Source organism: Rattus norvegicus, chromosome 11, assembly GCF_036323735.1.
Source record: "Rattus norvegicus strain BN/NHsdMcwi chromosome 11, GRCr8, whole genome shotgun sequence".
NCBI lineage: Eukaryota > Metazoa > Chordata > Mammalia > Rodentia > Muridae > Rattus > Rattus norvegicus.
This window is the reverse complement of record NC_086029.1, coordinates 3,018,946-3,033,031: the sequence shown is the minus strand read 5'-3', so window position 1 is coordinate 3,033,031 and position 14,086 is coordinate 3,018,946. Positions and strand designations below refer to the sequence as shown.

Genomic DNA, 14,086 nt, shown 5'->3' with positions numbered 1-14,086 from the left:
AGAGAGAACCTCAACTGAGGTGCTGCCTCCATCAGATTGGCTTGTGTCCTAATGTGTGAGAGACTGTCTCGACTGACAGGTGATGAAGCTGGGCCCATCCATTGCGGGTGTCATTATTCCTAGGCCAGGGTGTCTGGGATTCATGAGAACGTGAACTAAGCATGGGTAGTGAGTAAGGCTGTGAGCAGTATTCCTTTGTAATTCTCCCCTCGAGTTCCTGTCTGACTGCCCACAAAAGCTGGTAAGCCAAGGTGCAAGCCAAAGAAATGTTTTCCTTCTACAAGTTGTTTTTGGCTAGAGTGTTTTATTACAGCTGTAGAGAGGAAGACTAAAATGTGAGGCAGACACTTAACTGACCTAGTGACCCGATTATTTGCAGTCATGTATTTTAAAAGAAAAAGCTTTAGGAATGGGCACCAAATGGCTGACTCTTTCTATGGTGAATACAGAAATCAGATACCACAAAAATAGGATATATATATATATATATATATATATATATATATATATATATATATGTACATGTGTGTTGTATATATAGTGTGTGTATGTATTGTATATATATATAGTATATTGTATATATACAGTATAAAGATATCACATGTGTGAAACTAAGTGCACACACGCTAATATGTATATGTGTATTTATAAAATTATCAGTGCGTTCCATGTATGTATGCTTATGTGTGCATGCATGCACGTGTGCACATGTTCTTGGCATGCATATGCATGTGGATATATGTGTCATGCATGTCTGTGTGCATGTAAGTGTATGTCTGTTTTGATTCCACCTTGTCTTGTCCTCCACGCCGTAACCGACCTGCTTCTCAGTGTCACTTTAGATGGAACTGGGTGTCTTCTCCTTCCGGTAGGAAATTGTGGACCAAAAGTGAATATTATCATAGATTGGAGACCCCAGCAGAGTTCAAACACACATGGTGGGAGTGGCTCTCTACTCAGTTAGAAGCAGGTACTCAGGACTCTGACCTCTTGTCTCTGAGCCAGAGAAGGACACCTTTCCTCTCATCTCTCTTTCCCTGGTTTCCATGAAGTGTCCTCGTGCTGCTCCTCAGATTTGCTGGTAGGACGCTCCCTGCCTGTTGCCAAAAGAGGCAGACCTGCACCCAGAGAAGCCCAAGTGGGCACAGCGGGTATCTGCTGGTCCCGAAATCCAGGTTAACTCCAGCACTCCTGCTGATCATGTAACAGAGCTGTGCTGTCAGTTGTGGTGGTATAATTGATCGTTCCCACCTGCCTTGTAAACCTTGGGCCATTATCTTTCTGGTCCAGGCTTCAGATAATGGCCATACAGTGAGTTTTGCTACTACCTTGCCCTGCTAGAGAGCAAAAAAAAAATTAATAGATATTATTAAAAGGGTTATAATATATCATGGACACATAACCAGCTGAAATGAGCTGAAAGTGACATTGTGACTGAACGGAGGATGTGTGAGGCACCTTTATCTAATAGCCACCATTTGCGATAATAAATATTTCAAATCAAAGCCGATGAGTCAAGTTATTTTCTTTAAATCTGCTTCTGCCAATAGCCCTACACATCCGTAACCCATTTTACTGCCGTCTCTTCTACTGAGAGCAGAGGCAAAGGCATTCTATTCTCCCCAATGAACCAACAGACTCAGTACTGATTCCTTTGGTCCCTCCGTGGAAGGTACTTTTAAGTCTAAACCCGCAGGCACCGTTTGGTGTGGAAGGGGTGTGGGGTTCAATGTCCCCATTTGTGTGTCTAGCTTGAGCTCAGTTCTCACATCACCTTCTCTTATCCGCGTGCTCGCCCACCCCGAATCATTTCAGACAAGGTTGTACCCACTTTGGTCATGGTGTCTCCTCACAGCAGTGGAGCCTTAACAAGACAGGTGGTGTCTTTGCCTGATCCCAAACTGTCATATTTTCATCCGGGCTGGAAGCCAGCAGACCTTAGTGATTCTGTTCCCCCTTCCTGTCCCTGGGGTTACAGGTTTCCCCTTCATGTTTCATGGTGACTGGGATCTGAGTACAGGTCTGCTTAGGCAGCAAGCAGTTTCACCCACCCATCCTCCTCAGACCCATCGTGTGGTTTTTAAGGCTTACCAGACTATTACGGTCAAAATGCAAACACAAATTAGGGATGGCAAGTGCATCTTGACTTTACCTTGTTTCAGTATATTTGAGTTTTTTCAGTGTCTTTATTTCACATTGTTTCGGTATATTTAAGTTGTTTCAGTGTATTTGAATGATTGCTGAGGATTGGGAGACTTAGCGAGAGATGGGCAGGAGAAAGTGAGGATGCAAAGATCTATCGGATTCCTGCCACTTGCCCTTGCATTCAGCATTTCATATTTAAAAGCACAACAACCACCACCAACCACAATAGTCAACAACAAGGCATGCATACAACAGACTGGCAGAGAAGACACTAAAGGCATTACATACTTGTAACCTCACTTTCTCCCCTAAAGCCTCATGTATTGAGACGATGGATTTTGTTGTTAAACCCTGATGATTAATGCCTAGATCGGAGCCCTGTAACACTGTGATGAATGACACCGTGGTTGATGGGATAGTCAGAGCTTGTGATTTTCTTTCCTTGTAAAATCAACCCAGTAGGGAACTAATAACGACAGCTCACATATGTAAATAAAAGAGCCTTTCACACTGACGACTGGAATTGTTACTATATCCCAGTTCTTTGCATTTTATTTTCATTAGTGTGTTGTTTTCAGCGCCATGCTAGCCACATAGAAAACTGTGCATTTTCTACACTATGTATCTTTTGGGGGTGCACTCTGTAAGGTAAAGGCTAAATCAATCCATATCAAAGGGTTCCTCCCTGTCCTGTTTACAGAACTGAAATTAAACTGTTTTCACAAAACATTTCGCACTTGCCTAGCTCATTGTCGTCAGGGCTTGAGTGTGAACTTTCCCCAGGGTCTCAGCTGTGGGAACACTTTGTCTCAAGCTGATGGCACTGTCTAGGAAGGTGGAGGAATCTTTCAGACTGTGCCCTAGCAGAAGTAGGTCACTGGGGCAGGAAGGAGGGAACTGGCTGGTTCAGACCGAACTCTTGGCCGCCTGATCCACCCAAATATAAGCAGGACTCATGCAGGCTCTCAGTGACACAGATCAATACACTGTGGCCATGTAGTCATTGCCCCGACAGTCTGAACTCAATGACTGTGACTGTGTGCCCTAAACAAACCTCTATTCCTTCATATTGATTGTATCATGAATTTTAATACATTGACATAAAAATAATGTATGTGTGCACCTGCATGTGTGAGTGTGTATGTGAGTTTGCATGTGTGTTTGAGAGAGAGAGAGAGACAGAGAGACAAGAGATAGAAAGAGACCGAAAGAGGGAGAAAGTGCATTATATTAAGTACATATAATTTGCTCCTTGAATCATAAGGCAGTCAATTGATTTGATTTATGTTCAATATTTGAATTCTTTAGAGTCACACAGCCTTATATTACGTAGCTAAAGCTAATAGTCTAAATTTTCTATTAAATAATAAATTGTCTTTATCCTTGAGAATTTCATACACGTATAGAATGAAACATGGCCATAACCACTTCCATTTCACCCTCTGCTCTGCCCAAATTCCCTGCCAATAACCATCCCTCAAAATTCATATCCTCTTTCCCAACCTATACCCACTAAGCCCAATTAGCATTGGTTATGTACTTATGGGTGTGTGACCATCTACAGACATGTGGGAATTCTACCAGTGATCAAACCCTCAGAGAAGAATGATTCTTTTACCCCAGCAGACATCAGCACCCGAAAACCTCCTCAATAAGGGATTCTGTCTAGCTGGTGGTCCTTTATAGACCTATGCAGGTGACCACAGCTGCTGTGAGCTCACGATTGCAGCAGCCACGTCCTGTCCTGAAGGCAGCAAACACAGCCCTTCTTCCCACACTCTGGGTCTTACACTCTTCCCACCTCCTTGTCCAAGATGCTTCCCGAGTCCCAGGAGTTTAAAGAGACTGAGTGCTCATCCATAAATGGGGCATCTTTATTGCTTCCCACGCTAAACTGCTCTCTTAAGAAACTTTATTTTAGGGCTGCAGAGATGGCTCAGTGGTTAAGAGCACTGACTGCTCTTCCAAAGGGCCTGAGTTCAATCCCCAGCAACCACATGGTGACTCAAAACCATCTGTAATGGGATCTGATGCCCTCTTTTGGTGTGTCTGAAGACAATGACAGTGTTCTCACATACATGGAATAAATAAATAAATTTTAAAAAAAGAATCTTTATTTTAAATGTTTACTGGAACCAGCAACTTTTTCTTCTTATTAAACTTTATAACATTTAAACACACACACACAAAACACACAAACAAACACACACACACACACACACACAGAGAGAGAGAGAGAGAGAGAGAGAGAGAGAGAGAGAGAGAGAGAGAGAGAGAGAAATAAAATATACTCCTATGTCAAAGATAAAGGCCAGAAACTTGTCAACAGGATGATGGAGAGTTAAGGGTGGAATGACAGTGGAGCCTCCAGAAGGCACGAACCAGAGACTGTGGCTCTACAAGGTAAGGCCTCTACTGTTTTTCAGTGACTTCATGACCAGGATTGGTGAACTGCAGACTAGCCGTGTGGGTGTCAGCCTGCAAAGTGCCCTTTGTATGGAGACTGACGTGGGCTCCCCAGGCTGCCTTGGTGCCCTCTCACGTCTAGGATTCCTAGGAGAGTAGGAAATGTTTCACCAGATTCAGCGGTATTATACAAACTGCAGTCATGGGTCACTTTCTCTGCTGTTAGCTGTCTGTGGAGTTTGGCTCCAAAATTCTTCAATAGCCTTGAAAGTGTTTCTGTTTACCTCATTCTAGGCTGATCTGTCTTTGTTTTCCATAAAGGTTCTGTGAGATAGACAGCGATCTGCTCCCAAAAGTGAACCAATGTCTTGACCTTCTGAATCTTCCGAATGGAGTCCTTGGCTGAGGTTGGTTAGAACGTCAACCTCCTCCCAACAGATATCTGTGCCTGGAAATGTATCCATTATGTAGGTCTATTCTTCTGGTGTGTGTGTGTGTGTGTGTGTGTGTGTGTGTGTGTGTGTGTGTGTGTGTATGTGTGTGTGTGTGTGTGTGTGTCTATGTGTGTGTGTGTGTGTGTGTGTCTGTTAATGTACATGATGGAATTGCAGAGAAGGCTGTCGGATCTGCCATTTATTTTTTTAGTGTGTGTGTGCTTTCCTATTAAAATTTTTCTTAAGTTTTGTAAGAGTTTCCGTAAAAGCTTCATATTTAGGGAGAGGACCTTACAAATGCTTCTTCCTCTGGCCTAAGGGATGAGAATGAGTCATTATCATGGAGGGCTGAATGAGAGCTGCTGGTTGGGTCCCAGGGATGCTGTGGGCCCTAACTTTGTAAGCTCGGCCCTGTGTGCCAGCCAGAGCCTCTGTGTTCTTTGAGCCCCTCCTTTGGAGTCGAAGTATGTATTGTTTGTACTGTTTGCCTAGCACTGAGCCTCTTTTGAAATTGTTTTCCCTGCCTCCCTAGACACAGTGCATTGTGAAGTCCTTCCACATGGAAAACCGCTGGCCACATTGAACAGGGGAGAAGGGAGATTCACAGTAAAATACAAATGAAGAAAGCAGGAGTGACAGCCATGTATTCGATACCCCGACAGCTCAGGGGGTGCGGAAACATTCAGGTGGCTGCAGAACTTGCAAAATTTGGTTGGCACTCATTCCTCCACAAAGCTCACCTAATTTAGCACCAAATATCCGGGTCCTTTGATGGGTGTCTTTCTGTAAATCCTCAATTGGGCTGTGTGTGTCTTCGTGTATATCTCTGTATATGTGTGTCTGTGTGTATGTCTCTTGTCTGTCTCTCTTTCTGTGTCTGTCTCTGTCTCGCTCTCCTCCTCCCCTTGCCCCGCCCCCTCCTCTTCTCCTTCCCTCCCCCCCTCTCTCTCTCTCTGTGCGTTTGCGTGTGCGCGCACGTGTGTGTGTGTGTGTGTGTGTGTGTGTGTGTGTGTGTGTGTGTGTAGGTTCAGAGAGTGTCCACAGATACAAGTGGCACTTTTGCTACCAGTCTTTGGCAATTTTGCTGTGATAAACTCTGAAAACGAGGACGGTCCTCCGAGCCATCCCTGCTGCTGGCCTTTCCCGTACAAGTTTTCTGAATTCTCCTTTCTTGGTTTTACAGATTCCCTCTAGTTCGTTTTACCACATCCCACCTCCATGCTTTTCTTAGTTTGCTGTCATATAGTGGGAACCTCCGAAGTTTCAAACTCACTTCTTTTGCGGTGTTCTTCCGCCTGAGAAACCACATAATCTAGAAGCTTGTTCTAAAAGCGGACACTTAAAAGTTACTAGTTATTAGAAATTGTGTTTAAATTTAATAATCATTTCCTCATTTGTGTGGGCTCACCCGACAAGTGTAGGCAGTGCTTACTGATTGATCATGGCGCCCTACACTTCCGACCTCACACAGACCCTGACGAGGATTAATTCCGGTGCTGTGTGACTTATTTCTTCTCCTTCCAATGAAGGTGCAGACTTGAGCCATTTCCAGTGTCAGCAATGAAATGACGGAGTTCCGGTTTCTCACAGGCTTCCAGCATCTAGGTTGAGTCCTTGACATGGGACATCCGGGACACGGCACAGCGTTCCTTTGGTCTGAGCAAGAGGGATCTCTGGTTTGGATTGTTTTCTCTGCCCAAAGCACATGGATTAAATTCGCAGACGCCATGAGTCTATAGTGGCTTCTGTGAACTCTGTGTGTTATTATCTTTTCAAATTCTCTTCATTCTTGGCCGAGTCGCTGACAGCTGCCTCGCTCTGTGAACTGGCTGCCGTCGTTCTATTACAGCGATTTGATCGATATGTCGCCTTCATTTTTTAGCTCTCCCAGCTCCATTTTCTGAGAAAGGCTACTTCCCTCTGTGCGCATGGCCCCAGGTGTTGGACACTACCTCTTAGGAGGTCTCGGGCCCTTCCTTTGAGGCCCTGCATCCCTGCAGACAAGGAGCTAAAGTCTTTGAAACAAAATCCAGTAACTCCACGGTGGCTTTTTCATGCCTTTTGAGAAATCGGAAGACAAGTATTTCCACTGACTGCTGTTCACACACAGTAAACTCTTAAGTCGAAAAATCCAACTTGCATTTTAATCCTAATATCAACAAACACATGAGTTACCAGAAGATTTATTGAAAGAATCAAGTATGGGTTTGGACACTCCTTTGTCTTTCTCTCTCTGGAACACAATATTTCCCCTTTGAAAGCTAAAATTTCTAATTTTATTCAAGTACATCAAAAATCCACATTATTCTTAATTTTTTGATGGGAATGACTTTAGTTTTCTACAGACTTACCTGATCCACCCCCCTCTTTCCATGACTAAAAAGAAGGCTATTTTAAAAACAGTTCTGCGTAATGAAAACCTTGTTTTTTCTCTTGTCAAATATTATTTCTTGACTTCAGGAATTTTTTTTTAATACCAATAAGGCACCAACTGTTCTCTACATGTCTCCCCTCACCCATATTACTTTATTCTTTGGTAAACATGGGAAGAGCCCCCTCTATGCTCATTATCAAATGCTTCTGATTCGATTTGTGGAAAAAAACAACCTACCGTCTGTACCGTCTGTCTTTTTCTAGTGGTGTTCCTTTTCAGGGAAAGAGAAATACCAAAGCCTGCTTGAGAATTAGGATTTTTCAAAAGTCTCATCTGAGTGTGGATTCCAATTTCCAAAGTGGACATTCTTTAAGGGGAACAGATATGAACTTCCCATCATGGTTTGGATGTGTATTTTTATTTCTTCTTATATTTATTTTCCCTTTGTGACTTGAGATGTAAGCTCCCCACAGACAAAAAGAGCTATCGAACCAAGTTCCCATCTTCCCCTCTCTGTAAGCTGAGATTTCTAAGGCTGAAGAGGAGAATAAAGTAAAATGAAGCGAGTCTGCAGATGTTGTCCACGTACTTCCTAGAACAAGAAACAGAGAGAGACATGTTCCATGAACACGTGTATCAGATGGACCAACGAAACTGCAGGGGCCCTGGCTAGATCTAAAATCCCTGTAAATGGTGTGTGTGTGTGTGTGTGTGTGTGTGTGTGTGTGTGTGTGTGTGTATGTGTGTGTGTGTAAACCTAGGTGTATATGTATATGTATATCTGTATGTATGTCTTAGGGTTTCACTGCTATGAAAAGAAACCATGACCAATGCAAGTCTTACAAGGATATTTAGTTGGGGCTGGCTTATAAGTTCATAGGTTCAGTCTATTATCATCAAGGCAGGAACATGGCAGCATCTAGGCAGGCATGTGCAGGAGGAGCTGAGCGTTCTACATCTTACTCTGAAGGCTGCTAGAAGACTGGCTTCCAGGCAGCTAGGGTTAGGGTCTTAAAGCCCATGCCCACAGTGACACACCTACCCCAACAAGGCCACACCCACTCCATCAAGACCAAACCCCCTAGCAGTACACTCCTATTTGTCACTATTTGTCTTTAAACTTGAACCTTATTCATAAAACTGTTCAATGGTCAACAGGTAACTATAATGAAATAAATACAGAAGTATTAGAAAAATAGACAGGAATATGTGTGCCTTAGTTACTGTTCTATTGCTGTGAAGAGACACCGTGACCAAATCAATGTACGACAGGAAACATTTAATTACCGTCTTACAGTTTCAGAGGGTGAGTCCGTGGACCATCGTGGTAGACACCATGACAGCAGGCTGGCAGGAAGGCAGGCCTGGCTGTGTAGATCCTGAGAGCTCACATCCTGCTCCCCAAATGAGAGAGAGAGAGAGAGAGAGAGAGAGAGAGAGAGAGAGAGAGAGGGAGAGAGAGGGAGAGGGAGAGGGAGGGAGAGAGAGAGGAAGAGAGCGAGATAGAGAGAGAGGGAGAGGAAGAGAGAGAGAGAGGGAGAGGGAGAGAGTGAGAGAGGAAGAGGGAGACGGAGGGAGAGGGACAAGGAGAGGAAGAGGGAGAAGGAGAGGGAGGAAGGGAGAGAGAGAGAGAGGGAGAGAGAGGTTGTGAGAAGGAGAGGGAGAGGGAGAGGGAAAGGGAGGAAGGGAGAGGGAGAGAGAGAGGGAGAGGGAGAGGGAGGTTGTGAGAAGGAGAGAGAGGGAGAGGGAGATGGAGAGGGAGAGGGAGAGGGAGAGGGAGAGGGGGAGAGGGAGAGGGAGAGGGAGAGGGAGAGACACATACAAACAGAAAGAGGGAGAGGGAGGGAGGGAGGGAGGGAGGGAGGGAGGGAGAGAGAGAAGCCTGGTGGGCTTTTGAAATCTCAAGGCCCCCACCTCCCATTGACACATCTCTTTTAACAAAAACACAACTCCCAATCCTTTCTAAACAATCCACAAACAGGAAACCAAACACATTCAAGTATTTGAACCTCTGAGGGTCACACTTATTCAAAATCCTAAAGTATGTTATTTTTTTTCTTTTAAAAGAAATCAAGTAATGAGTGTCCATCCCATTTGGTAGTATATTTTATCGTTACATTCATTTGTCAGGGGTTAGGGTTATTTGCATAACAAGTTTACAATCAAGCCATATCTCTCCCATAAGCCAAAGGCATCATACCTCCCCCATTTCAACTTGATTATCCACATAGGTGTTACGGAAACATATCCCTTCATCCTGATTTAGTTCAAAGCATGGGGAGCTATTGATGTGCAATTACTTGCTATTCATAATGGGATAAAACAGAAGCCAACATGATTGAGTCTATTGTTGCTGGGAGCTGAAGATTTCCCTTCCATTTTATAAAACGTGATAAATATGATTTTAACGCAAGCCTAGAAACCCCAACAAAGCCTCTGGTTTATATTTCTTTCAGTATTTCCAGATGTGATACACAGGAACCTAGAGGAGGAGAACTGTGTGGAGTCACTGACACACACTCAACCAAGGATTTGTTTGCACAATAAGGAGATATATCTTGGCCTCTGAGAGTTGGCCCCAGGACTCCCAATGATCTAAAAGTCCTCAGGTTCCTTGGATAAAACGACACTGCATTTCTATATAACCTATGCAAGCCTCTCGTATAATATAGTCATATTTATATGTGTGTATGTGTGCATGTGTGTGCATAGAGGCATGTAATTTCAGAGGCTGGGGGAGGGTAGAGCGTGTTCTGCTCCTTCACTCCCTACTGTATTCCCTTGTGACATGGTCCCCTGCTGAACCTGAGGTGAGGCTCACTGTCAGGAAGCCCCGGTCATCCTCCTGTTCCCATACCAAGCACTGGTGTTTGCATGTGTGACCACACACTTGGCTTTACCCCTCTGCAGTCTCCCCAGACCCTCCTATATTTTAAATAATCTCTGAACTACTTTTGTACTTAATGAAATGAAATCATGAGGGTCTGTTATTTAGGAGATGACAAGAAAAATGGTTTGTATGTGTTCAGTACAGATATGGTATTTTAAAAACCACTTTTACTAGTTCCTTGAGAACTTTGTACATTATATATTGATAGAATTTACTTCTCACGTCTCTTCCTAACTCCTCTCTGATCCATCCCCACCTAATCCCTTCTCCCAACTTCAAGCTCCCTTTCGGCCCTCTGTAATAACCCACTCAAGTCCTTTATGCTGCCCATAAATTCATGGGCCTTGGGCAAGCCCCTGGAGCCTGGCCAGCTTATCACCAGCTATATCTTTGTAGAAAACTGACTCTCCCTTTCCCGTCAGCTAGGGCTGAGGGATAGTGGTCCTGTCGTGTATAGAAGACACTGCTTTGTTCTGGTTCTCGCTGACATCTGTATCTTATATTTCCACTCCCTCTTCCTTGAGGGTTCCTAAGACTCAACTCCTTCCCTTTTTGCCTCTCTCTGTGAGTCTGTGTATATGCGTGTGTGTCTATATTATAGATGTCCCATTTTACATTCAAGCACACACATGGTGGGGGCTTCTTTACAATTGACTGCTGATGGTATCTCACCCCAGACAAAATGCTGCAATGGAGACATGGTATAGCTCAGTCCCAGAAAGAAATAGGAGATGTTGAGAAACCTACCCAGCTCTTTCTAGTGTGAGGTGACTTTTGGACCTCTGACACAACCTTCTGGCCCTGCCCTATGGGTTTAAGATACACAATGTCCCAGTACAATGTTCAAAGGTGGGACTATGAATATCGATTGGACCCTGTGGGTTGTAATCAATGAGTTCATCTGTTGATGGATGTGTATGAAGGTGGCGGGAAACTAGGAGATAGGAAATTAAGGGACTTGGTCATTTGGGAAATGTCTTGGAGGGTGTTTTTTTGTCCTTGGTCTCTTCCTGTGTTGGTGCTTCTTGGATGACAGTGAAGTTAGCAGTTGAGCTCTATCGTACTGCTTTCATGGTCATGTGACAATGAACGAAAACCTATGAAACCATGAACCAAAATAAGTTTGTTTACAAAGTGAGTTGCTAGGCAACATGTAAGAGTGATGAATGGGATTAACATGAAAGTGGCCAAAAGTGATGCTGAGCACACAAGGTCAGGACTGGATTTGATGTAGGAGGACCCATGACTTAACCCTTTAAACTTTTTGTCTGGAGGCTGCACGCTAAGATTAGACCCAATATTTCCCAAGTGGTTTTATCCAGACGATTCTGCCAATGTATCTGTTGTCTTAGCAAATCAAGATCCTTGCTGCTTACCGCTCTGGTCCTTCTCCTGACTTCACTTCTGTGTTTTTAATAGTCTTTGATATCATATGAACTAGTGGGAAATGAGTATTAAAAAAGGGAAGGAAGCTATAAATTTTGCTTTAAAATCATTAAATTACACATTTAAATGGATTTTTAAGTATGTAAATTATACTGCAATAAGGCTGCAGAAAAGGCTTTGACAACTATGATGCTTGTCATGTGATTGGCTATTTGTCATAGTTCCTGTGACTTTGATCTTAATAGTAGTGGGTTTTATTACAGATGACTCAGACACCAGGGTAACCATGCACTTGCGAGATGGGCGTCTTTCACTTGAGGAAACACTACTTTGTGAGGCAAGACCTTAAGCTTTAAAATCCTCTCATCGCTGTGAAGTGCCAGTCCGTAGTCACAATCAATTCCATCATACTTGACCAGATAGTGAGAGGGATTTGTTGGCAGTTGATCTAGAACAATGGCCTTCCACTGGGTGACGGGCTCATCACCTTCCTTCCATCCGTGAGAAATTCTGCAGCCCACAATGTCCCCCAGAGCCTGGGGAGAAGGCCTCCTCCTCCTCCGCTTCTGGAAGGATGGTGTGCTCATCCTCCTCAGAGACATCCTCTTCTTCTTGGCTGTAGACCTAGTGTGGTAGGCCACGAGATCCTGGTCCACTGTCTTGTGGGTATCGTTCGGTGTTCAGGCTTCATACTTGCCCGTGGCCTGGGTTTGAAGAGCTCTCCTGCTTAAACCAGACACAATGCTGGTGCCGCTGCCATGTGAGTGCCTGCAAGAACAATGGGGTTTGGGTGGAGAGGGCGCTGGACCAAGGCTCTTGTCTAAGAGAACTTTGGAGCAGGTGAGGAAGGCGATGGTAAACAGGGTTGAGCATCTGAATCTTATTCTGTCGTAATCAGAGGTTTATAGGAGGGCTGGGCAATGGTGGAGCACACCTTTAATTCCAGCACTCAAGAGGCAGAGGGAGGTAGACCTCTGTGAGATCAAGGCCAGCCTGGTCTACAGAGTTAGTTCCAGGATAGCCAAATCTACGCACAGAAAAACCCTCTCTCAAAAATCAAAATCTAAAGTTCAAAGGAAAATTTAAAAAAAATGGTTCTCTACAGCTCAGAATAACATATTCAGACACATTTCTTCAGCCCCAGGCACTTTGCCTCTGCTGAGGAACCTCTCCTTGACTGGCTAGGTCAGTGTGGGATTAAGTATCCCTGTCCCCACTTTAAGCAAGCAGAACAGATAAAGGATAGCAAAGGAGCCAGGAGGGTGGCCACACCCCTCTTCTACCCTCTAACTATGCGCTATGTGACAACATCCACAAGTGTCTGCCCAGAGACAAAGCACACCAGTCCACTGTCTTTCTGTACTATGCATCCTGACCCAGCCCCAGGTTTATTCCGTGAAGCTGTTGCATCTTCGACCGCAAGAAGAGTCTTTTGTGTAGGCAGCAACAGCCATTTAGAAATAATATCTCCTGGGGTTGGGATTTAGGTCAGTGGTAGAGCAGTTACCTAGCAACCACAAGGCCCTGGGTTTGGTCCTCAGCTCTGAAAACAAAAAAAAAAATCAACAACAACAACAACATCAAAAAGAAATATTATCTCCTAAAATGTACAGGCACAGAGAGGAGCTTTGGCACTTTAGTAGAATTATGAATTAGATATTGTTAGCAAAGGATAATAAACTCTTAGACTGACTAGCCTAGACCGTCCGCCGAGCTCTCAAACTTGGAAGACATCAGAACAGACGGTTACTAGCTGTACGAGGGAAAACTTTTAGCTTTCTGGGCTACAAGGGTCCCAGTTATCTTCATAAACGTATTTACCGAAAGAAAATGTCCTAGTTGTCCAGATTATGTCTTCGGAAACCGGTCAGGGTCCAAAAGCCTGTTGAACAATTGTGGGGTTCAGGAGCTGAACTGGCTTTCACACCCTGCTGGGAAGATAGTGAACCCACCTTCAAGGGAGTCTAGCGCCCCCAAGTGGAAGAGAAGCGCAACCTCCGTCCAGTGCTCTGTGACATCATCCAGGCTCTGCTTACGTCATAGAAGCGCTCTCAGACCAGTTCCTTCCCTAGTTACGCTTAGAAACTTCCAGCATCTAGGTTTTAGCTTCTCATGTAGCCTCCAGGAGACCCAAAATAAAGTCCCCACCCAAATATTCTGATGACTCGAGTCACAGTCTGCCCAAATAGCTCTTTTCATGCATTTTTTTTTCTGAAAAAGTCTTTTGTTTCTGAGTCACCAACATCCTTGGTGGTTATTGTCCCAGCTCCTATCTTTCCTTTGGTTATCTTTAAGCCATTCTCCATATCGGAAATATTGCTAGCCTCTCTCCGAGGCAGCCCACTGGATAGCACACCAAAATTAGCTTTATTAAACCCACAATTAGAGGAGGGCCATTTTTATTCAAACAAAGCTGGAATTTGACAGGATTAAATACCTTGTATTGAAGTT

At 44.1% G+C, this 14,086-nt stretch overlaps 1 long non-coding RNA gene across 2 annotated transcripts; it reads right to left on the bottom strand.

Annotated features, from left to right (window-relative positions):
- Positions 1-6,338: 6,338 nt before the first annotated feature.
- LOC134481115 (uncharacterized) lies at positions 6,339-13,618 on the bottom strand. Of its 2 annotated transcripts, XR_010056344.1 has the most exons (4): positions 13,457-13,618; positions 12,123-12,403; positions 7,597-7,951; positions 6,339-7,134 (listed from the first exon to the last, which is right to left on the bottom strand). It is a non-coding gene; the product is annotated as an uncharacterized LOC134481115 (long non-coding RNA). The 2 variants fall into 2 exon arrangements; XR_010056343.1 differs by lacking the exons at positions 6,339-7,134; positions 7,597-7,951 and having other exon boundaries at positions 11,872-12,403.
- Positions 13,619-14,086: the final 468 nt, after the last annotated feature.